Source organism: Onychostoma macrolepis, chromosome 07, assembly GCF_012432095.1.
Source record: "Onychostoma macrolepis isolate SWU-2019 chromosome 07, ASM1243209v1, whole genome shotgun sequence".
Lineage (NCBI taxonomy): Eukaryota > Metazoa > Chordata > Actinopteri > Cypriniformes > Cyprinidae > Onychostoma > Onychostoma macrolepis.
Window position 1 is genome coordinate 22,284,098 of NC_081161.1, and position 23,159 is coordinate 22,307,256.

At 35.8% G+C, this 23,159-nt stretch overlaps 1 long non-coding RNA gene across 1 annotated transcript in view; it reads left to right on the forward strand.

Annotated features, from left to right (window-relative positions):
- The first annotated feature begins 19,098 nt into the window (after nucleotides 1–19,098).
- LOC131544487 (uncharacterized) overlaps nucleotides 19,099–23,159 on the forward strand; it is a 36,743-nt gene continuing 32,682 nt past the window's right edge. Inside the window, exon 1 of the long non-coding RNA XR_009272148.1 lies at nucleotides 19,099–19,393. This is a non-coding gene — a long non-coding RNA (uncharacterized LOC131544487). The remainder of the gene's footprint in view (nucleotides 19,394–23,159) is intronic.

The window sequence follows — 23,159 nt, forward strand, 5'->3', positions numbered from 1 at the left end:
AAATCATACACAATCATTATGGGGATATTGTATTAATATGCCCCACGATACTGATTTAATTGTGTGCATTTGGCTTGAATTGTTTCAAGTGAAATGTGGTGGATTGTATCTCTGTTTTTCAAAATGTCAGCTTAGCTGTGAGAGATGTGTTTGAACAATCCAAATCAGAAATAAAGACAATGAAGGGAAAATAAATCACAAAAAAAAAAGTACTAGTTGCTGTGGCCCTCTGTCAGCAGACAAAGAATGGTGTGGTGAAAGCTGTAAGACAGCAGGGTGGGAACAACAATGAGACAGATGTGGGGGAGAGAGACAAATATCACATCTGCTTACAGACGTGTGCACACCACAACTACTGTACTTGACGGATGCTTTGACACACAGCATGGTATTTTTTTTCTGCAATGAAAAAAAATTCTATTAATAATAATATAGTAAGAAAAAATACAAACAGAACCTGAACCTGCATAAACCATTATTTTTGTATTTTTTATCCTGTCTAAACAATATACTGTACACTCTAAAAAATGCTGGGTTAAATAAAACCCAGTGCTGGGTATAATATGGACAAACCTAGCAATTGGGTTGTTTTTAACCCAGCATTTTTTAGAGTGTACAACTACTTTTTTTTTTGGAATAAGCAGGTTTTGGAATAAACAGTTTCTAACTCAGAGTGTAACAGATTGTTTTGTGCACGGTTTGAAGATTACAAAGCTGCTACATTTTACATCTGCCAAAAAAAAAAAAAAAAAATGTGTTTGTGTATTCAAGAACTGTTATGTATACTTTTTTACAACTTTTTAAAAAGAAAAGTTAATTAGAAGAGCGTTATCACATAACTAATAATTTGTGCTGTTTTTGTACGGTATATGTTTCTTGATTTGGTACATCCAATGCACAAAACAAAGCACAAAGATCATCCATTGAAATTCATGTTGCAATACACTTTTCCATGTTTTAACATGGCACACACACACACATACATGCACATATACAAGACAGACTGCTACAACCCTGCAAATGACCTGAAGTCCACCACAATTCAGATGAGATGTCCTCGTATGGATTTCCATCACTGCCATACGAGTAAATACCTCATGCCTGCTCAGAAGCGGCAGGTTAATCCACTGTCATCCAAAGCCCCAGCGATTAATCAACCACAGTCAATCCATTATTATTCTTGTTTACTCTTTGCAGAAAAAATTAAACTGAAGGTCCCACAATAAGCTTAGGTGGAATTACATGTGCAAACCAAAAATGAGATTCAGAAATGATTTACAGCGAGAGCCAAAAACTCTGCATGCATCTAATATTTAGAGAGATTAAATCTTATCAGAGAGGGTTATCTGAAATTAAATATCAGGCCAGATCGGTAAATGGCCTAGTACTTCAAAATAACCCTCACAAAGTACAGAGAAGTTGTAATATGATCCAGCTCACAAGGGCCCACAATAGGTCTAGCTACATATAATGATTATGAGATACTCGCAAATTACTTCGTTTCGTTGAACAGCATCTAGAGTTCATTTCTCTTGGTTCTAAATGAAGTAGAACATAGTGGCTGCCCTTTTCACTCTGACTAATAACATCTAGTAGAGGAAGCAAGAGTTTCTGGCTGATTAGAGCTAGTAATAGATTTATTAGCATTTGCAGGACAAAGTCAATCCATCATAGACAACATATTCAGGATAAAAGAGAAGAGTGATTGATTTTGGCTTAACTCAGCTGATCCGAACAATGAATCAAAGATGCAGTGTTGTATGATAAAATAACTGAGAAGCAACCTTCCTTTTCAACTACCTCTGCATCTGATGCACTTCATTCCACTGCCTCACACTGATGATGACCCTATGACCTAACAGTGTTTCGAAAAACAAAGAAAAATAAAGAACACTGAGGCGCGTACAAATCTTCTTTCTTTAAAATCAGGTGCACTTAAATCTTATAAAATGCAAATGCAGGATTGATCCTGAGGAAATTATGCTCTTGTTGTTTAATAACTTGTCTTTTTGACTTCATCCCATCAACACTGTCACAAAGCTGCCTTCCAGTATCAGTGCAATCTTACAGGCAGTGCTGGGTAGCTTACATTTTGTCATCCATTTCTGATTACAGATTACATGATAAAAACTGTAGATATAACATAGTAGTTAGTAATCTAGGTTACTCATTTTAGGTCATGTAATCTGACTAGTTTTATGTATTTAGGTCATGTATTCTGACTAGATTACTTTTAGATTACTTTTTATCTAACTTGTTTTAAATTTAACAGTAAATATGCCAGATTGATGATATATGGAGAGAGAGAGAGAGAGAGAGATCATATATATATATATCAGTGGCGAGCGGTGACTTTTTTAACCGGGTATGCTGAGTGCTAAGATTAAGGCCCCCCCCCTTCCCCCTTCCCCCTTCCCATCGCTTTTAGGACACACTCAAAGAGGAAAACACCGTGGCAGGTGTCGATTTAAAAGTATGCACATTCCTACCTTAGGCTATTTGTAAATGAAATTCATATCCAATCCTTCTTCTATCGTTTCAGGTTTATCCATAGTTACTCGAATGCTAGAAAACAGCTGATTTTCCAAGTAAAAACCGCCAAATAACGTTTACACGTAGTTACGTTATGATACGTAATATTCAGAGCGTGGGGAGATGGGGGATTTCCCCGCTCTACGTCTCTGCATCAACTGAATGAATCTTTTTTTTTTTTCCCCCATTTATTTTTTTATTCCCAGTGAATAGGAGTTAAAACTCCCACCCAGATGACAATAATAGACCATGCAAAATACAAAAAAAATAAAAATAAAATAAAATAAATAATAAAATAATAATAATATATTTAAAATATTGCCAAGTAACGTTGCAAACAACGATAAAATCACATAAGGACTTTAACTGTAAGCGACACAAGTATACGGAAAACAAAGGTATTGTTTCCTATTTTTTTCCTGATGTTTGTTATTATTTCAAATTTTGTATACATTTTTATAAACTTTTTTTTTTTTTATTTACTACTTAGGCATGTTGACAATAACGCCATCAACATTGTCTATGACCAGATATGTTTTTAGTGGACTTTCAAAATTTGCTTTGCTTGAGAAAGCATGATAATATACAGTTATGATTTTTATTTATTTATTTTTTGATTTATGATTTCGTCGGGTTAGTTTTGCATCAAACACAATGTAATTTTCGGCAATCGAGATCTGGCAGCAAAAGCGCATTTTTCCGCTTGGGCGAGCGCTTCGCTGACAGCTTACCCCGCTCATGAAATCAGCCGTCGACCAGCTAATCAGTGAGAACGCGCAACAATCCTGACGAGTCACAGCCACAGAGCGGAGGCGCCAAAGCTGCGGAGAATCCGCTCACCCGGAAGCTTCCGTCACTGCCTCACTGACGTAGATTTACAGAAAATGACCATTTTTTTTTTTCAAATAAATAATTTTACATACTTATTCCCAACACTTCATTAAGCTTTAAGTCACATCTCAAATGACAAGAGATCAACTTATAATCATGTTTATATTAATTAGCCCGTGAACTCATTCTCTCAGACGGCCTGGGTATGCGGCGCATTCGCAGTTTATATGGACGGAACGCCACTGATATATATATATATATATATAAATGCACTAAGCATTACATAATTACTTATAAACTGGGTCTAATAAGAACTGCTGTGGGTTTGATTGAGTTCATAAAATCTAATAATGACTTAATTCATAAAAATGTAAAATAAAAATAAATGGTTTTAAAATAAAAACCGAACACTTGAACACTAAAAATATAAATATTTATTTTGTTTACCTATATGTCTATGTGACCATTCACTGACATCAGACAAATTTGAATGGGTACATGTATTGTTGAATTATTGAAATATTAATTTCTTCATGGATATTTGAACTACATATTTTATGTCAAAGCGGTGGCGCAGAGAGAGAGAGAGAGAAAGGAAAGAAAAAAGAAAACCTTTGGGAATCCCTGCATTACATGATATAATAAAAATGAAAACAGCAGAGACTACACATCCAAAATTTTCAAAGCTAAATGGTAAGACCCACAGCAGCGCTCTTAAAAACGAAACTTTGAGAAAGATAGAAGAAATAATGACAATTTAAAAAATGATAAATAATTTGCCTCCACTTTGTGAATGTGTACACATGTAATCCATAAAAAGTAACTGTAATCTGATTATAAGCATTTTATATATCTAATAATGAGTATTTATTTATTTATGAATGAATTACATAACCATTACATAATCCAGATTACATGTACTGTAATCAGTTACTACACAGTGCTTCTTACAGAGTATCCTTATACTGCATCTCTTCACCTCAACTGTGCATGGATTGCTAGTTATAAATATAAGTACTTCCTCAGGCATTCTGTGTTTTCTGATAGCATTGCTGTTTAAATGGTAATCCCTGCCAAACTACATAATTTAATCTAATCATATTGCCCTGTACAGAGAATTACATATTTTGTCATTAGATATGGTATTGTATTGACAACCCAGACTACATGCATATTATCTTACAAGAGGGATTTATTTAACTTTATTTCATGCTGTAATGACGTCTTCACACTAAATTGGCTTGCTAGCCTAGCGAGATACCACCGAGACTAAGAAAATCAAGTTTAAAAGCAAATAAAAGTGTTTTTGTTACAAATGGCTCAAAGCGTTTTTGAATTCTGAGTCGGACTTGTGAAATTCTATGAGAAGAGAAGCACTTCAGTCCAGAGCCTTCTCAAGATTCTGGTCATTTACCGATTTTTTTCCCCTGTGGTGAATAAAATGGAAAGCGTGGAACCTTCAAAGAGACATCTAAAGTGCAGGCATACTGAATTAGAGCTAGTTCGAAGTTTTAGAGATGAGTTTGCCCATGCAACAAAGACCAAACCGTTCAGCAATGTGCTGCATGCTCTATATAGGATTTCAAGAAATTATTCCAAACAGAGGGTAGACTCCAAGAAAAAGGTATGAAGTGGCAGCCTTTATTGTTAGTGTACAATGGATTTTAGGCATCTACTTTAGTCATTGTATAAGAAAACAGTTCCCGCTCAGTTGCTTCCCAACAAATTCGATATGCTTGTCAAACGTCTGAATGCATTTTAAATGTCTAAATGGGATCTGGAAAAGTTGGCAACCATGTCCTTTTCCTGAGATACTTCCACCAGATATACAGCCAATAGTGTGGATCACATACAGGATTAAATAAGTGTAACTCTTATGGAAGGGTGGGTTTCTCTCTGAATCTGTCACCTGCTTGAGTTCTGCATTAGTGGCAAATTGATTTCTTGGTGCAGTAAAGGCACAGCCTGTGGAGATGTGGGCTCAAACCCAGAGGGGACCGCCATCTGTGGACACTCAATCGATGTGAGATTGTGGAGTGGAGAGAAAGATTGACAGCATCAGAAATAACGAAATAGGGCAAGAATGTGAGCCTTGTGATATGGCTTAAACTTATAGGTGGAAAGTTACCAAGCAGATGAGTTCGATCTCCAGTCCTTTGTTACGGGCTTCGAGGGCACTTAGATGACAAACATTTCCACAGTATGTCAAATAAATCAGTACAGTAAAACTCAACTCACCTTCCTGCTGAAAATATTTGGATTCAAAACTTATAATAGGATACAGGATATCTGACAAGAGATTTCAGCAGTTGGGACATACTGGAATCATTTTCTGCCTAAATGACCTTCACAAGGGTAGAGAATTTTGCTAATTACTATATACTGGTTCTAGTGACCTTCTTTTGTCAAAGAAAAGAATTAAAAGGAGAGATGTGGGCCCTTAAAACCCAATTTTAGCTCAGTGAAGGTCAGAACAAAGTGGCTGTGTCCCCTCCCAAGACTATCAATAATTTATACATTTGTAAAGGTACGTCTCAGTAATAATACCCTAACCAATTTAGAGCTGAATCTATTCACACGAGGCATGCAGATATATCCAGCCTTGAGGGGTGCACGGATTTAACCCCTGGCTTGATGAGAGAGAGAAGACTTTACAAGCAAGAAACAGTCACTGACACATTTGGAATATTTATTTATTTTTTATTTTTTTTAGGAATAACTGTTTTAAAAAGAATAAGAACACATTTTTATTTTGTTGTTCCATTACACAATATGCATGGAAATGTTTTATCATCAAAGCATAACAAGTATAAAAAACATGCAGATTACCAAGGAGATCATGCTAAACACTGAATGAATGAATATGTCTGACAATTAATATACTAATTGGGTACTTTAAAACCAGAGTTATACTACTTTTAAATCTTTATTTAAAGACAATCTAAAACATTTCTTTCCAACTATCATACTTTGTTTAGAAGGTAGTATTAGTTTATTTTTCTTTTCTGATAAGATGAAAGAACTTTTCAAAGCATAGTTTAGCTCAAATTCAAGCTTTCATGTTGATGCACTGCACAAGTTTCAAAGTGTCAAGTCATAGAAAACACAATGAGTTTCATGATTCAAAAGTTTTATGTTCTTTAATTTAATTAAAGGGATCCATTTAAAAAAAAAAAAAAAAAAAGAAATGATGAAGTACTGAAGTTTCATGATTTATTAATAAAAATCCATATTAATTTTTAAAAGCTACTTGATCTGAGCTCTCATTGGCTATTGTATATTTTCCAGAGAGTATGTGGGGCAATTGAGACAGCAACTGATTTATCACACAGATATTACAACTGGATCTGGAACTCCTTTGTCAAATATTACGTTTATCATTTGAAAATCATGATTTATTTGCACTTGTGCAAAAGAGCCGTAGAGGAAAGGAAACTTCATGAAAGGAAAGATAAATTAGAACTGAACTGAACTTTTAAAAATTAAATAAAAAGCTCTAATCCATAATTAAAAAGGATTTTTATTCAGGCACATTAAACTGTATGAGATGTCTGCAAATGCACTGAACAACTAATGACTAATTAGCTTTAAATGGCTTTATTCGTATAATTGAATCTGAAGTTAAAGAATATATGGGAAAATGTTCCTCGAAAAAGAACTGAAAGACATACCGTTTAAATGTATTTGAGTTTGGTGGCCCCCAAAACAATAAACCCATCCATACTTACAAAGTCTCTACAACTTTTCAATGTAACTTTTCCATTTGACAGTCCAGGAAATGTCTGCAGTGCTGATATATTAAATCTGTTTTGAATCTTCATTTTCCTAGTATCTCTTCTTTAGCTCTCTCTCTAGCTAACAATCGGATTATCAGCAACCTAAAAAGAGAAATATCTAGTCATCTCCCCCAACAAAGTAATTCATTTTTGATGTTGCTTTCAAAAGGGTTACAGATGAGGTTAGGATTAAGATGGGGGCTTGGGTTGGAGTCGCCTAATTCTATGAGACGGGTTTTTACTTACGAACATTTGCACACTAAACACTTTTTATTTCTATAGACGACTACTCCAATATCACATAGTGATGGTATTATGAAGTCCTATTGAAATGTCTAATAAAACGACCACCCTTACTCAAAGGAACTTCAGATGGCTTTTGATACAGGTCATTAGACTTCAGCTGGCTGGGATCAGACAAAGTGACCATAAGCCATCAGACTAATCTGCTGATAGCAATGTGACAGGGTAGCCATTGTGACATTCCTTTTCTCACTTCCATTCCACTGAAGATGAATATATCACCAGTGTCTCCCATTAGCAGGGGCCATGAGCTCATTTCTGTATTCACGCTGTCATTCAGCCTTTTTTCTTTCTGAGGTTAAAACAATTTGTACTTTCACTCAGAGCAGCGGAAGGCTCCTTATCCAGCATTTAATTAGAATTCAGTGGTCTATAAGTAATGAGCCTAGCCTTTATCTTTCTGTCCTAAAATTGTAGTATATGATACAATATTACCATAAACAAATATTTACATACAAGTTATGTTAAAGAGAATGCTAATCCATTGTTTCGCTGATAAAATTAGGCATTGGTTCTTATGGATTGCCATAAAACTAAATTCTTTGTGGTTGGCTGGGTTGGTAAAAGCTAGAAAAGGCTGTGAATGTTTACAGAAATTGTCTATAATATGTCATCCTTTACTGGCAATGATTCTATTCAAAAGCTAATGGGATAATTGGAAAGAAAATACTTGGAGGAGAGATGGGAAGGGAGAGAGGAATAGAACAAAAAAGAAAAAGAGAACATTTTATGGTCCGACTGCTCTGATGATTCAGAGCTGACCTATGCTTTGGTGGCACTAGAGGCAAATAATTAATTCAAGCTTATTCTCTTGAATTTAAACTCTGCACCTGCTATGAAGACTCCATCACATTTTGATATCAAAAACTTGGGGGCCGTTCCGAAAGGACACGTTCTTGTGTTTAAAAACAAAGTCAGGGGTCTAAAGGTGCATTTTTAAGAGTTAGACTTCAATAAGGTTTCATAAGGTGTCTTAATAAATGCAGCATTGCAAAATATTTATATAATATTATATATTCTTATTTATATGATGTAATGAAAAATAATCATTAATATAATTAATATAACATACTTCAATATTTAGTTTTCAGTGTGCGTATTGTTTCACTTTTCAACTGTTTTCATGCAGTTGTTAAATTAAGTCAAGTGTCAAACATTTTTTTGTTTTGTTTTGTATTGCTTCAAAGATGTATTTCACAGTGTGAACTCTGAGTAAGGTCAAGCAAAGACCCTCAGCTGGACACCACTTAACCAAGTGCATGTGTAAAACGGTCTGGAAATTATTTTTAACGGGCCATTTCCTTAAGCTTTCTAAACATTTAATCATGACTGATTGTGTCCTCTGCTTTGCCTGCAGACAATAAAGGACATTTATCTTCTCGGAGGTTTGACAACTTCCCAGATGTGTGTGACACTGAGCGAGATGCTGTGTGTGTTGTGGTTGGTGGGGTGATGGGGGGGCGGAGATTGGATAGATGGTCTGTTTTTGTCTTCTTTGTCTTCTGCTTTGCTTTGATTTCTGATGCTTGGTTTAAAGAACCCCTGCATGAGCACAAATGGTCACACTATTTAATGTTGACATAAAAGAGGAATGACTTTATTCTGACACTATACACAAACAACTGAAATGGTTTTCACTGTAAAGTAAAAGAAGGATGATCGATAGCAGACGGCCCATCTTGAACCAGTCGCTATGTGTTTGATCTGACTCCAGTGATCATTAACTAATCCCTTCCAGGTGTCCAGTTTACACACAGACTTTTGCAGAGTAGCGATTATAGGGTTTGGCTCTCCTAGGAAAAAAAGGGAGAGTGAACTTTTTAACTGTGAGGCTTTGTGCCAATCCATTTGCTTCTAGGATATGCCTCTGGATGCTGGCAGGGAATGGGTGGATGTTTTGAACATGCTTCACCTCCAGAAATGTCTTAATGTTCTTACTCGCAAAAGCTTGGCCTTAACACATGGGAGGTCTTGCGCCCTGGTTTTTCAATTCAAAAATAGATTTCTTTAGAAGCAATTTTGACAAATTACACCAAAGCCGAAAACCCCTGGCCACAGAATCTCTTTTTAATCCAAGTCTTGGATGTGACCTAATATGGTGGGGAAAAAGAAAAGGAGAAAAATAAATTAATATTACATATCTATAGCAAAGTATATATATAAAAAAATAGTAGTTTATATAAATAGATAAGTCATTTTATATACATATTAGTTTATATGAAAATATATTTAATTTAGAAATATATAATTCCTAAAAAAAAAATAATAATAATAATAATAAATTGTAAAGAGAACCCCCATACAGACTGACATATATGTTAAGATATGCCACTGACAAAGATAAATTGCCATTGAAATCTGCCCATGTAGGTTTAAGACCCACTAAGTTAGAGCTGCAGTTTCACACAGAGCATTAAAACTAGTCTATGCCCTCAGGAAGTGACCTGTCAGGAGGAATAATGGCTACCCGCAGCCTCTCCAGCAGAAATACTTGTTATTTGTCACCTGGATGTACTTCCTTGGCTCCTCTCCAACTTCCACATTAACTTAACCATGTCTCTTTATTCTTGCCATGATTTGACTTCAAACGAAGCAATAACTTGCTCCAGTTGTCCCTCACTCCATACGCTTTATGTACCGTTTCATTTTTTTCCCTGTCCACTTCTGTGTATATCAAACCATCTCCGAACAAGTCATCAGACCTACAGTATGGCAAATCCCGTAGGCACAGTGATCACTGCATTCTGTACATCAATAAAGAATTGCCTCTTATTGCAGTGGTAATAGATCATTTGGGTAATCAGAAGTGGCTCTTCTTGTTTTAAGATGATAATGGGACGGGTGTGGATGGCAATATTGTGAGCTGTCAGCTCTGATAGATGGCAAGGTTTGCTGTCAATATTTTCTCATGGCAAAAGATGAATGATGCATTTAGCTATAGATAAACTATGAATCTTTGATCTCTGGTGTTTGCGGTGACAGCAGGGCTAATTTGATATGTGAAATAAGTTATTGAGCATAAAATGAAGCCTCTGAGGACCAATGGATCCAGGTTAAGGGTATTGCATTAATTTATGAAATGTATGGTACCTGTATTTGATAAATAGAACAAAGCAAAAGAAAGGCATCTACAATAGCAATGAGTATTCATGCACAGCCTGTACTTAGATCACACAATGCGGAGCTTTTTACCTGTATGCAACTTAAGCCGATATGCATTATTCAATAGGAATAGACCACACTGTCCCATTTATCAATATCCATAAAATTCTTCAAACAAGTGAGTCTCCATGGCCAATATACTCATTTTGTACAGAAATGCAGGGTAATGAATTTAAAAGAGAGTGCTTAAACATTGGTCAGTTCAGGTTATGCAAAAGACTACTCGTGAGTGGAGTGGCTGGCTAGATTTGGACAAGGCTATAAGTATTTGTTTAGCCTTAAATGGAAGAGTACAGTCTTTCTCCAACCTATACATATATATTATATAATGTGTGTGTGTATATATATATGGCCAAAAATATCAGCACCCTTAGTAAATATGATCAAAGAAGGCTGTGAAAATTAATCTGCATTGTTAATCCTTTTGATCTTTTATTATAAAAAACAAACAAATGTAACCTTTCATTGGATAATAAGAATTTAAAAATGGGGGGAAATATCATTATGAAATAAATGTTTTTCTCTAATACACATTGGCCACAATTAACAGCACCCTTTTATTCAATACTTTTTGAAACCTCCATTTGTCAGTTTAACAGCTCTAAATGTTCTCCTATAACGCCTGATGAGGTTAGAGAACACCTGACAAGAGATCAGAGACCATTCCTTCCTCCAGAATCACTCCAGACCCTTCAGATTCCCAGCTCCATGACAGTGCTTCTTCTCTTCAGTTCACCCCACTCATTTTCTATAGGGTTCAGGTCAGAGGACTGGTATGGCCATAGCAGAAGCTTGGTTTTGTGCTCAGTGACCCATTTTTGTGTTGTTTTTGAGGTTTGTGTTTGGATTATTGTACGGTTGTAAGATCCAAACATGGCCCATTATAAGATTTCTAACAGAGTCAGTCACTTATTGATTTTTTATCTGTTGGTATTTGATAGAATCCATGATGCCTAAACAAGATCTCCAGGACCTCCAGCAGAAATATAGGCCCACAACATCAACAATACAGCAGTATATTTCATTGTACACATGGGGTACTTTTTATCCCTGTATTCACCAAACCCATCTTGGCATTTTTAGCAGTGTTTGCTGCTAAAAAGCTCATTTTTTAGTTTCATCTGACCATAGAAGCCAGTCCCATTTGAAGTTCCAGTCGTGTCTGACAACTGAATATGCTGGAGTTTGTTTTTGGATGAGCTAGGATAATTTTCCTTGAAACCCTCCCAAACAACATGTGATGTAGGTGCTGTTTGACATTTTTTTTTAAGGTTTTCTGACCCCGAGACTCAACTATTTTCTGCAATTCTCCAGATGTTAGGGCTGGGCGATATATCTCATGCGATATGCATGCGCATCTCGTCAGTAAAGCCGGTTCCTTGATTAGCGGTAAATCTCCATCACCTGTTTTCAAATGGAGAGGCATTTAATACGCGGAGCCGTAGATCACTGACAAGCTACGCAATATCGCATTCATTATCGCAGATGAATCTCTTTCAATAATGAACGCGATATTGCCTAGCTTGTAAGTGAACTACGGCTCTGCGGCTCTGCGGCTCTGTGTATTAAATGCCACTCCATTTGAAAACAGGTGATGGAGATTTACCATCAAGGAACCGGCTTTACTGACGAGATGCGCATGCATATCACATGCGATATATTGCCCAGCCCTAGCAGGTGTGGTCCTTGGAGAGTCTTTAGCCACTCAAACTCTCCTTCTCACCGTGCATTAGGACGATATAGACACATTTCCTCTTCCAGGCAGTTTCGTAACATTTTATGTTAATTGGAAATTCTTAATTATTGCCCTGATGGTGGAAATGGGAATTTTCACTGCTCTAGCTCTTTTCTTAAAGCCACTTCACTAATTTGTGAAGCTCAATTATCTTTTGCTGCACATCAGAAATATATTCTTTGGTTTTTCTCATTGTGATGGATGATTAAGGGAATTTGGGCTTTGTTTTCCCTCCTATTTATATTTCTGTGAAACAGGAAGCCATGGCTGGATAATTTCATGTTCATAATCACCCTGGAGTGCTCAAAATTGTGAATATGAATGGGAATATACTTCAGAGATATTTTACTCATAAGAATTTCTAGCGGTGCCAATAATTGTGTCCACCGTGTATTTGAGAAAAACATTTATTTCATTATGATATTTCCCCCCATTTGAAATCTTTATTATCCAATGAAAGGTTAGATTTTTGTGATTTAAAAAAAAATAAAAGATCAAAAGGATTAACAATGCAGATTAATTTTCACAGCCTTCTTTGATCATATTTACCAAGGGTGCCAATATTTTTGGCCATGACTGTATATATATATATATTATTTTAGAGGTCATCATAATTATACATCATGTCTTGTGAACACATTCATCACTTTCCTCTGGTTTTGAAAGGTAGGCTATGCATATTATAAGCTGATATAAGCCTATTTTATCATGCAATTCTTTGTAGCCGTGGCACTTAGAGAAGAAATGTTCTTACTGCAGAGCCTTTCAATTCTCTTCGGTGCTGATTTATGGAGATGAATAATGTGAACAGATTCATTGAACACAACAATTCACAATCACACCTTATTATAGAAAGATAACCTTCCCTTATATGTGAACCTCAATTCCATTCATGATCACAACTAGGAAAAAAAAAAAAAAAGAAAAAAAAACTGTTCTGTGTGTTGTGACATCATATTTACTTACTAATAATTAAAAAAAAAAAATAATAATAAATATCGAAATTAAACAACTTTTAGGAGAAAATGTGTCAGAATACTGTTGTTTCATCATCAAGAAATCATAGTGCATCAACATCCTTCCACACACCAGTGTAATCTGTCTCTCAACACTGCACAGTGAAAGCGCCTGGCCTCTTTTTAATCGGCATGTTTGGTGTGGAGGGACCCTGGTGCAATAATGGCAACATAATGCATGCACCATGTTCCAGCGGCCCAAGGCACCAGCCATATGCCAGCCTTTATCTCTGAAGTGAGGCAGAAAGAGTGTGATCGATAGGGCATCTCTCACTCAGGGGAAATAAGTGGCTATGGTTTTTTGCTGGAGCCACCATGCATTGAAAATCATGCTGAAGTCCACAAATTTCATCCCATCCCCCATTAAAAGAGCAGTGTCGAAACATTCAGGATTCCCCTGATCGCTCATAATTGCCATCCTGACCTAATTAGTTGAAATGAGCAGTCCATCTCACTGGATATCTTCACTTAGGACCTTCTCCATATTTGTATGAAATCACTTGGTGTTAAGGACGAGAAGATACAGACTTGCTCTCTTTTGGGTGTCTCTTCATGAACTCGTGAAAGGTTTGACCTGGAAATCACTGCATGCTTAATTTTACTAGATCTGATCATTTAGTTACGAAACTAAAAAGCCTAAAAATGACAGTAAGTTGGGTCCAGCCTTGTTCTGGACCACCGGCGTTCATTCTTGTGCTGAAAACAGTTGAAACTTTATTCAAAATGAAAGTAAGAGTAATAGCTGACAGAATTTTCATTAGAAGAATCATGCTGTCAGAAGCAACAAGTCTTTAAATAGGTCAAAACATTAAAGTGGGAAAGGTGACTAGTGTTGAACTTGTCTAACTTGACACAACATTTGCGTTAAACGTGTGCAAATGAAGCATTTGCCCAGAGGACACAGGTATGGCCCTGCAGAGCTATCGGAAACTCAGGCGGCACAATACCTAATTTGCATTACAAGGACGCAGCTCCCTCCAGGCCAGAGAGATGGCAGAGTTGTGCTCCACACCCACACTCTTCTGATGAATAAATAATATTTCTCCACCTCACATCTGAATGATCAGAGTGTAAGTTCTTCAGGACGTAAGCGTAATGGAGCAACACATCTTACAGTAAGTATGTCTCTGTCAAGGGAAGAGGGTTGGGTCAGGTTGATAACAATAGTGGGAGGTTTGGGAAATCAGCGGAAGGGATCCTTAAGGTTTCCCCCTCAAGGCTTCGTTGAAAGTAAGACATGTCTCTTGAGTGTAAAATAAAATGATGTGTATCAAAATGGAAAGTAAATGGTGTAGGTGAGAAGTATGAGTTTGTTGAACTTCTAAGCATGGTGGAAAAATGTACAGACACTTTACCTCTAAATATATGTCAATATTCAGGTCTCCTGTGAGTTCATGCATCTTTGCGTTATACGTTTAATTTACAAATATTGTCATTAAAAATAGTCTCACTTACTGATGAGTTAGTGTTTCTAGCCATTCATTTCAAGTTCTTTTACATTTATACATGACTGAAAGTGGTAACGTTTGAGTGGGTGAGTATTATCTCCGCAAATAGTTGCATCCATTTCCACGGGCTTGTTTGAGGACCGACTGCAAACATGATAGGCGGGCATTATCTCATTGACAGGGTCAGCCAATCACGGTGGATTTTTTGTGGTGGCTTTTCAACTTCGTCCTCAGAGAAAACGTCCCTCTGTGAAAACTTTTCCAATTGCAAAGTACAAAAATGAAGGCATAATTAATTCATTGGCAAGTTATTACTTGCAATAAAGCCCTTCAAAGTTATAACATGTGGTCTACAGCCAAGAGTGTAATGAAGTATTGTGGTCATGTGCAGGGGAGAAAAAAATAAAATAAAAAGTATATATATATATATATATATATACACACTGTATGTAATGAAAATGTCAGCTTTAAGTAACTAATTAAAAGTATAGGGGAACAGAAGAAGACAAACTTCAGGAAAAACTAATAAAACAAGAACATTATAATGACTGCACTGCACACTCAAGTCATTCTCAATTCAAATTTCAAGTTTCAAGTTTCAAATTTATTCCAGGAATACATGGCCTCTCAGCCCATACTTCCACAAAATCACAATGGCATGGCAGATAATCTTTTCACAATGCCAATCTCCATGCATACCCCGAATGAGAAACACCTGACACATCAATACAAACATCACCAACAAGAACAAGATCACCAAAGTATTTCTTACGCAAATCCTCATACAAGGAACAATCATACAAAAAATGCTTCTCATCTTCTATCACAGAAATATTTGATGTTAACTTACAATAACTACAGATTCTCTCTGCCATTGGTGTATTACTCCATCTGCCTCTTTCTATAGCAAGATGATGACTTGGACATCTAAAAAGGAACAATGATCGTACCGGTTGCATGTTATACACAGACGCAATGCAGCTCTCTTGTATCACATAAGACTTGCATTGTGGGTTTCACTTTATTTTGATGGTCCCTTTAAGACATTCTGTTGACTATAAGTAACATTGCACCTACATTTCTACCAACTCTCATTAGATTGTTAGTAGTGTATTAGTTGACTGGTAGGGTTAGGGTTGGAATAAGTTGACATGTAGTTGCAAAGTTACTTACAGTCAGTAGAGTGTCTGTTGAGAGACCAACACAATAAAGAGTTAGCAGATATGAATCAGACAGCATACTAATAATCTAATGAGAGTTTGTTGACATAGACACGAGTTTTATCCAATACATGATACATCTTTTCATATAAGAAGTGGACAATACAAATCTACCCAAATCACCCAAATTTGGTGTAAACCACATACCCAGATATTTGTAACAATTAACCACTTCAATCTGTTCACCAGCAAAATACCATTTTTCATCCTTATTTAGAGAGCCCCCTCTTCTAAAAACCATAATTTTCGTTTTACTCAAATTCATTCTCATACCATAAAGATTACAAAATTGTTCCACACTAAATACAGACCTTGTTATATGCTGATGATATGGCTAATGTTGCTGATACAATTGGAGGGTTACAGAAATATATTGAACAGCTGCACTCAGAAATAAAGGTACACAAGTACCTCTTCAAAAGGTACATGTTTGTACCTAAAGGGTCCATTTTGGTTTCTTAAAGGTACATATTAGTACTTAAAGTGTACATATTTGAACCTAATAGGTACAAAAGTGTACCTTTACCGCCCCAGTGACAGCTTTTGTACCTTTATTTCTGAGTGCAGCTGTTCAATATGTTTTTGTAACCCTCCAATTGTATCAGCAACATTAGCTATATCATCAGCATATAACAAGGTCTGTATTTATGTAATACTTTCAATTTGAATACCTTTGCAATTTTTCTTCAACATTGTTATATATTCATTTAAGAAAACGATAAACAAAAGTGGACTCACCATGCAGCCCTGTCTTACACCAATGGTGCAGCCAAAATACTCTGTTAGACCATTGGTTCCTTTCACACATGATTTAAGTTTAGAATACATAGATCTCAATACACTAAAAACTTTTCCACCAATGCCATGCTTAATGAGAGTGAAATACAAAAGATTATGCTGAACACTGTCAAAAGCTTTAGAAAAATCAATAAATATGCAATGCATCCTTCCTTTTTGCTTTGTAATATACAGTATTTCTGAACCACTAAAATAAAAATATTATCTATCGTAGAATAACCCAACATATTATTTACTTCTACATAAGATACTAATCTCCAGTTCAAGACTTTTGTAAAACTTTTACCAAAAACATTAAGCAATGAGATCCCCCTATAATTTCCTACATCATTTTTATCACCATTCTTGTATAGCGGACAAATCACAGCCTCACACCAAATCTCTGGAAAGTCCCCTGTATCTAATATTTTGTTATATAAAGAGAGCATTATAGGACATAACATATGTGATGCTGCTTTCAGCATCTCAATAATAATACCGTCTGGTCCAGGGGCCTTTCCATTACTCATTGACATAATAGCTTTAAAAATCTCATTATAAGTAATACTACTATCTAAAATGTCATCTTCATTAAATAATGCAACTTCATGATTATTCACACAATCTGTGACAAAGTTTTCAAAGTCAGTATCTGTATTAAATTTTGAGTCAGATAATAACTTTATAAAATATTCTAGCCGCTTATCATGTGCGATATTATTAGACTGTATATTATTAGACCTTCCATAACTTTTAATTTTCTTCGACAGCTGCTGTGTTTTCATGTTTTCCTGTAGTATATTACCTGAAACATTTAAATTATACTGTTTTTTTCTTTCTATTACATATTTTTTCTCAAGAATATAATTGTTCATAGTCCCCACATTACCTGTTCTTTTGAATTGATTTAAAACACTATATTTTACAGATTTCTGAAATGGACAATCTTCATCCCACCACTGTGGTTGTTTAACTTTAAATATAAACTTTTTAATTAGAAATCTACCTGCTTCATGTAAACAGTCTGTCAACATCTTAGCTGCTATATCAACCCTAGTATCTTCTTCTCAATTCTCAATTGTAATTATTGTAACGTAATCTCAAGAGAATTACTGAGCTGTTGTAAATAGCTGTGCTATCCAATCTTGTAAATCCAATCCTAACTTCTCAACATTAGAAAAAAAAAAACATTTATTATTATAATATTATACACAAATATGAAAAACTACATTATATATTATCATTCTTTGTGTGTGTGTGTGTGTGTGTGTATACATACACACACACACACACACACACACACATATATATATATATATATATATATAATACTGTTAATGAGGTGAGGTGTTGATGAGGATGAGGATGAGGATGTGCAAAGGAAACCCGTGGCTTTCATTATGTATACTGAGGAGAATTCACTAAACACTTTTGTGCTGTATTCAGTGCGAACCCCTGCAAATTGCATTCAGCACAGTTTTTGGGGGCATGTTTGTTTCATTACCTGATTTGCATAATTCCTTTAGTGAATCGGTTACTAAAACAATGCAGACAGCACGTGCAAATAAAGGACGCTATCAGTGTGGCACAATTTATTCTGAATTCCTCCCTACAGAAACTACTTTTTCAAATGTTCGCTCCAGTTTTGACAATTACTGAGCAGTTTTGAATATTGATTTTTGGAATTTAATTGACCTGTTTTCATTGCCAATCTCGGAGGTCCTCAAACTGTTATTTCCCTATAGTCCAGTGTGTTATTGAAAACAAATATCAAGAAAACACCCTGGAGAAAGGGCTACAGAGGTCAAAGTTTCACATCACTGTCATCGATAAAAGATAGCTGCTCTGTAATAGCCAACTGGATAAACAACACCTATTTCGGTGGATTTCGCTCCTCATCCAGTTATCCAGTTAGTTTACTATTTTTGTCAGCAATTTGTACGGACAGTATAAGCCAAGGGTCCGTTCACACAGAACGTTGTTGCGTTCCACACGGTGCTGATTTTAATAGCCGTTCTCTGTAAACATGCGCTTCTAGATCAATCGTTTGCGCCGCGACTACGTTCTTACGATGTTGTGTCAAATTAAAGTGAAACTTTTAAAATCATTCCTCGGTGATTCGTCTAGCGTTTTAAAAGCAAAGACACGTTCTGTGAACGCCCTTAAATCTATTTGGCAACCGCAATAAATCAAAATGATCAAAACAGATTAATTAAATTCTCAAGGACAAAGTCTCTCCTCTACATTGCTCAATACTGTGACTCTTACCAGGCGCCATCCGTTGAAATCACTCTGCCTCCACCTATAAAGACGTTGTTTTTTAATTATTATAATTTGTTGTTGTTGTTGTTGTTGAGCTGTATATTCATCCAAAGCTAGAGAGCGCGCTGCAGCTTGCGTGTTGCGTGTGCTGTATGTCACTTCCGACACAGATGCGCACAGGTTACGTTCTTCGCAGAACCCTGATCGTGTGTTAAAGTAGCCTACAGCATGACAACGAGCGCTGTTCATCCATTGGCCTCTGCATCATCCCAACTGACGATCATGTCAGTGTTCGTGGAGAGCTTGCAGGTTTGCTCACACCACCATCTAAGTATGTTGTAAGCTGTATTCACACTGTGATATTATTTGACATAAATTTCAAGTCAGAAATATTTCTACTATGCTATTAAATAATGCGGACTATTTCAAATCTAGAAATGACATGGAGTCTCTAGTATTAATAAATTAACTTGAAATAATAATAATAATGATATGTAAATGATAAATAAAATATCTAGCCTATATGTTAAAATACAGCACACTGAAAATGTATTTAGAGAAAATATCAATAGTCTACTCTAATTTCTTTAGTATGTCTAAATTATACATGATTGCAGTTATCATTTAAATATATAGGCTAGGTGGATTATTTATTTATTGCTATTGATTGATTGATTAATTAATTTATTCATTCATTGGTAAATTTAAGTATTACTGATTATGAAAATTTTGACAATTTACAAATATATCTTTGTAAATAAATGCAAATATTGCTAATTACATAATCATAGCTTTGCATTTTTTCTGTATTAAAATATAATATATATATATATATATATATATATATATATAAAACTTAAAACATATGATACTACTAAATATATTAATTATATTATATGCTATATTTAGGAATAGTAATATGATAAAATTATTGTGATAATAATAATAATTATAATAATACTTATTATTTTTCTTTATTTATTTATTTATATATTTTTTTGACTGATCTGTTTCAAATCCAAGGTTAACCTGAAGCTTCATATATCTCATACATTTTTGACTGATTCTGCCTATTTGATGTTTTATTTCTGGGGTCTCAAAGTCTCATATTTCATATTACATAATGTCATAAAGTATCAACCTGTTATTGCAAAATACATTTGAAAGTTTAAGCTTTTAAAATGGCATTGGGCAATCTGGGACCCCAAACACTTGAGTTATATTAAAATATATCTTGAACACTGCTGGTGATTCTCAAAACCATGTTGTTCTGTTTGTTCAAGAACTGTAGGCTATTATATAGAAGGGCCCAGTCCTACATTAATCAATTTAGTAGACACGTTTATCCAAAGTTTAGCTCCAACCCTAATAAAACTCACCTAAACCAGCTAATCAAGGTCTTCAGGATCAGTCGAAACTTCCAGGCATGTATGTTGGAGCTGGTTAGATCTTACTTTGGGAGGCAGGTGGGCCTCCCGGAGCGGAATCAGACACCTCTGGTATTATACTGTAGACGTATAATGGGCCAAACCCTGATGTAAATATGCTCCATAGTTTTATCTTTCGTATGGTAAATAGTTTTTAGAAGAGATGGCTCTTGCTGCTGTGCCCTTTCTGTGGTCTACAAGGTTGCTGTAATTATGTATCACCAGGGATTGTTATTATTCATATTTGCTGCCATGAAAAATTGCTTCAGAACCACTTTTCGAACGAATGCAACGAGCGGCACAAATGAGTAAGTGCCTATCATCCCCACCATCGTCAAACACTCCAGAGGATTCTCTGCCTATCTTCACCCAAAAGAAGGTCAACACATAATAATTGTGCACTCCAAATGGCCTGTTTTATTCATTTGTTTAGTATGACATCTGAAAGTTAGGGGTGTGTGACATTCGGTGTGTTAAAACAATAAGTGATAGATTTATTGTCAGCTTCATGGACCTTACTGCTCAAATACCATTCATCGGCGTGGAGACATTGTAAGCCGTAAACTGATGCACATTATTCTGAGTGCTGAGTTTTAGAAGCCCTTGATAGGGAGCGCTCCTTTAGGTAGACAAAAGCCTGCCATCAGTGAGCAATGCTAACTGCCTGAAGGCTTCTCAGTGAGACACAGCAGCATTATGCTAAGTCTGCTTGAGGAAAAAAAAAGGAAAGGGAAAGAGAAAGGAGACCGAGAGAAGATTACAATTCTGCTCTGCAGCTGCGCAGAATTAATGCACTCGCGATTGGTTTCAGTTGAGTCAAAGAAGAAAGCCCTTCACCAGGGCTTTGCTCGTATTTCATGTTGTCTCCCTTTGTGGCTGACATCAGTGAAAATTAATGTATTCAGAGATGTCCTGAGTGCTTAGCAAGTGATTGATAAGATGATGCAGCTGAGGAGGTTTAAATGCTACTCAGGGAACAGCTGTAATCCCAAGCACGTAACTTTTATTCCCTCTCTTTTCTGCCCCTCTTTTAAAGGATTAAACGGACGTTATTTATTCCCACTGCATTTCAGTTACTGCATTGGCTGGCGATAATTCTTGCATTAGCGATCCCGCAGTTCGTTTATTCCATTTGTGGTGAGACCAGTTTGAATGTGTAAACATGAGGCAGTGTTCTGTGAAACCTCTCACATACGGACTGCTTCTGTTCAGAGAATGGCACTCAGATATGTTTACAGCCTGGTGTTAATTGCATGCACACTGTAAAAGTTTTGTGGTGAGTAAATCAGGGGCAGCAGCTCGATTCTGGCTTGTTTTGATACCTGTGTGTTTGGGTTGTATTGATTGCAAGGTCAGCTTTTAGCAGCAAGAAGATAAATGACTGTGAGCATCGTGGCCCGCAGGTGTTTTAGTCACTGACGTGAATGATGCAGATTTTCGCTGATCGATAATAAACCTATGGTGTTTCTGCCCTATGACCCTGTCAATAACAATTACATTTCAAAAACTGACCTGCACTGGCAGATAATGGATCATAGCAAGATATAAAGCTCAGAAGCACATTGCAGTTCGAAAACATACTAAGTTATGCTTTCTATGCCTGTGAGGATAGCAGGGACATGAAAATGAACATAAATGTGAGTTGTTTTGATGGCTCTCTGAAAATCATTCTCATGCAAACTCTCAGTTTTGAGTGTGGACAGGTGTGAGCGTGACCTCTGCACTCATGTTTAAAACACAAGAGCTCTCCTCTGCACATAAACACTTTAACAGCTTTTGTTAATCGCTTGGCAGATTCACACTTCACTGTTCACCATGTTGCTGTTTCTCTTGCAAATTTATCCTAGAGCTTTGTTTAATTTGTTGCTGCAATTTTATTAGATCAGAAGAAAAGACTAGATTAATTTTCAATACAGTAATTAATTAATATCAATAACATTTGAGTCTAGTTCTAGCTAAAGGGATTACCAAATACAAATACATATTGATGTGTGCTGCAGGTAAGTAAGACATGGAATGTACAGTGTGGTATGTGTGTTGTCCTAGATTAAATACTACAAATTATAAAAATATTAATAATCCATGAAAAAGAGAGATACACAGTATTATTCAGAGCAAAATGTGCTTTATAAAAATGTATCATTATATTGTTTAATTAAAACTAAACAATTGTAATTGGGTTCAGTTATAGTATTAAAGGAATAGTTCACCCTAAAAAAAAAGAAAAACAAAATAGAAAAAAGAAAATGAACTCACCCTCACACCATTCAAGATGTAAAAGAGTTTGTTTCTTCATCGGATCATATCTGGATAAATTTAGCATTACATCACTTGCTCACCAATGGATCCTCTGCAGTGAATGGGTGCCGTCGGAATGAGAGTCCAAACAGCTGATATAAACATCACAATAATCCACAAGTAATCAAGACGACTCCAGTCCATCAATTAATGCATTGTAAAGCAAAAAGCAGTGGGTTAGTAAGAAACAAATCCATCATTAAGGCATTTTGGAGCACTGGCATACTTGTTTAGAATTGTTTTACACTGTTTTCACTTGTAAATGGTGCTTGATCTATGCAATTTCTCATTTGATTTAGACAATCAACTTTTCACTGGAGAAAGCAAAATTATGGATAGAGGACTTGTTTGACGTTAAAAACATTTAAATGG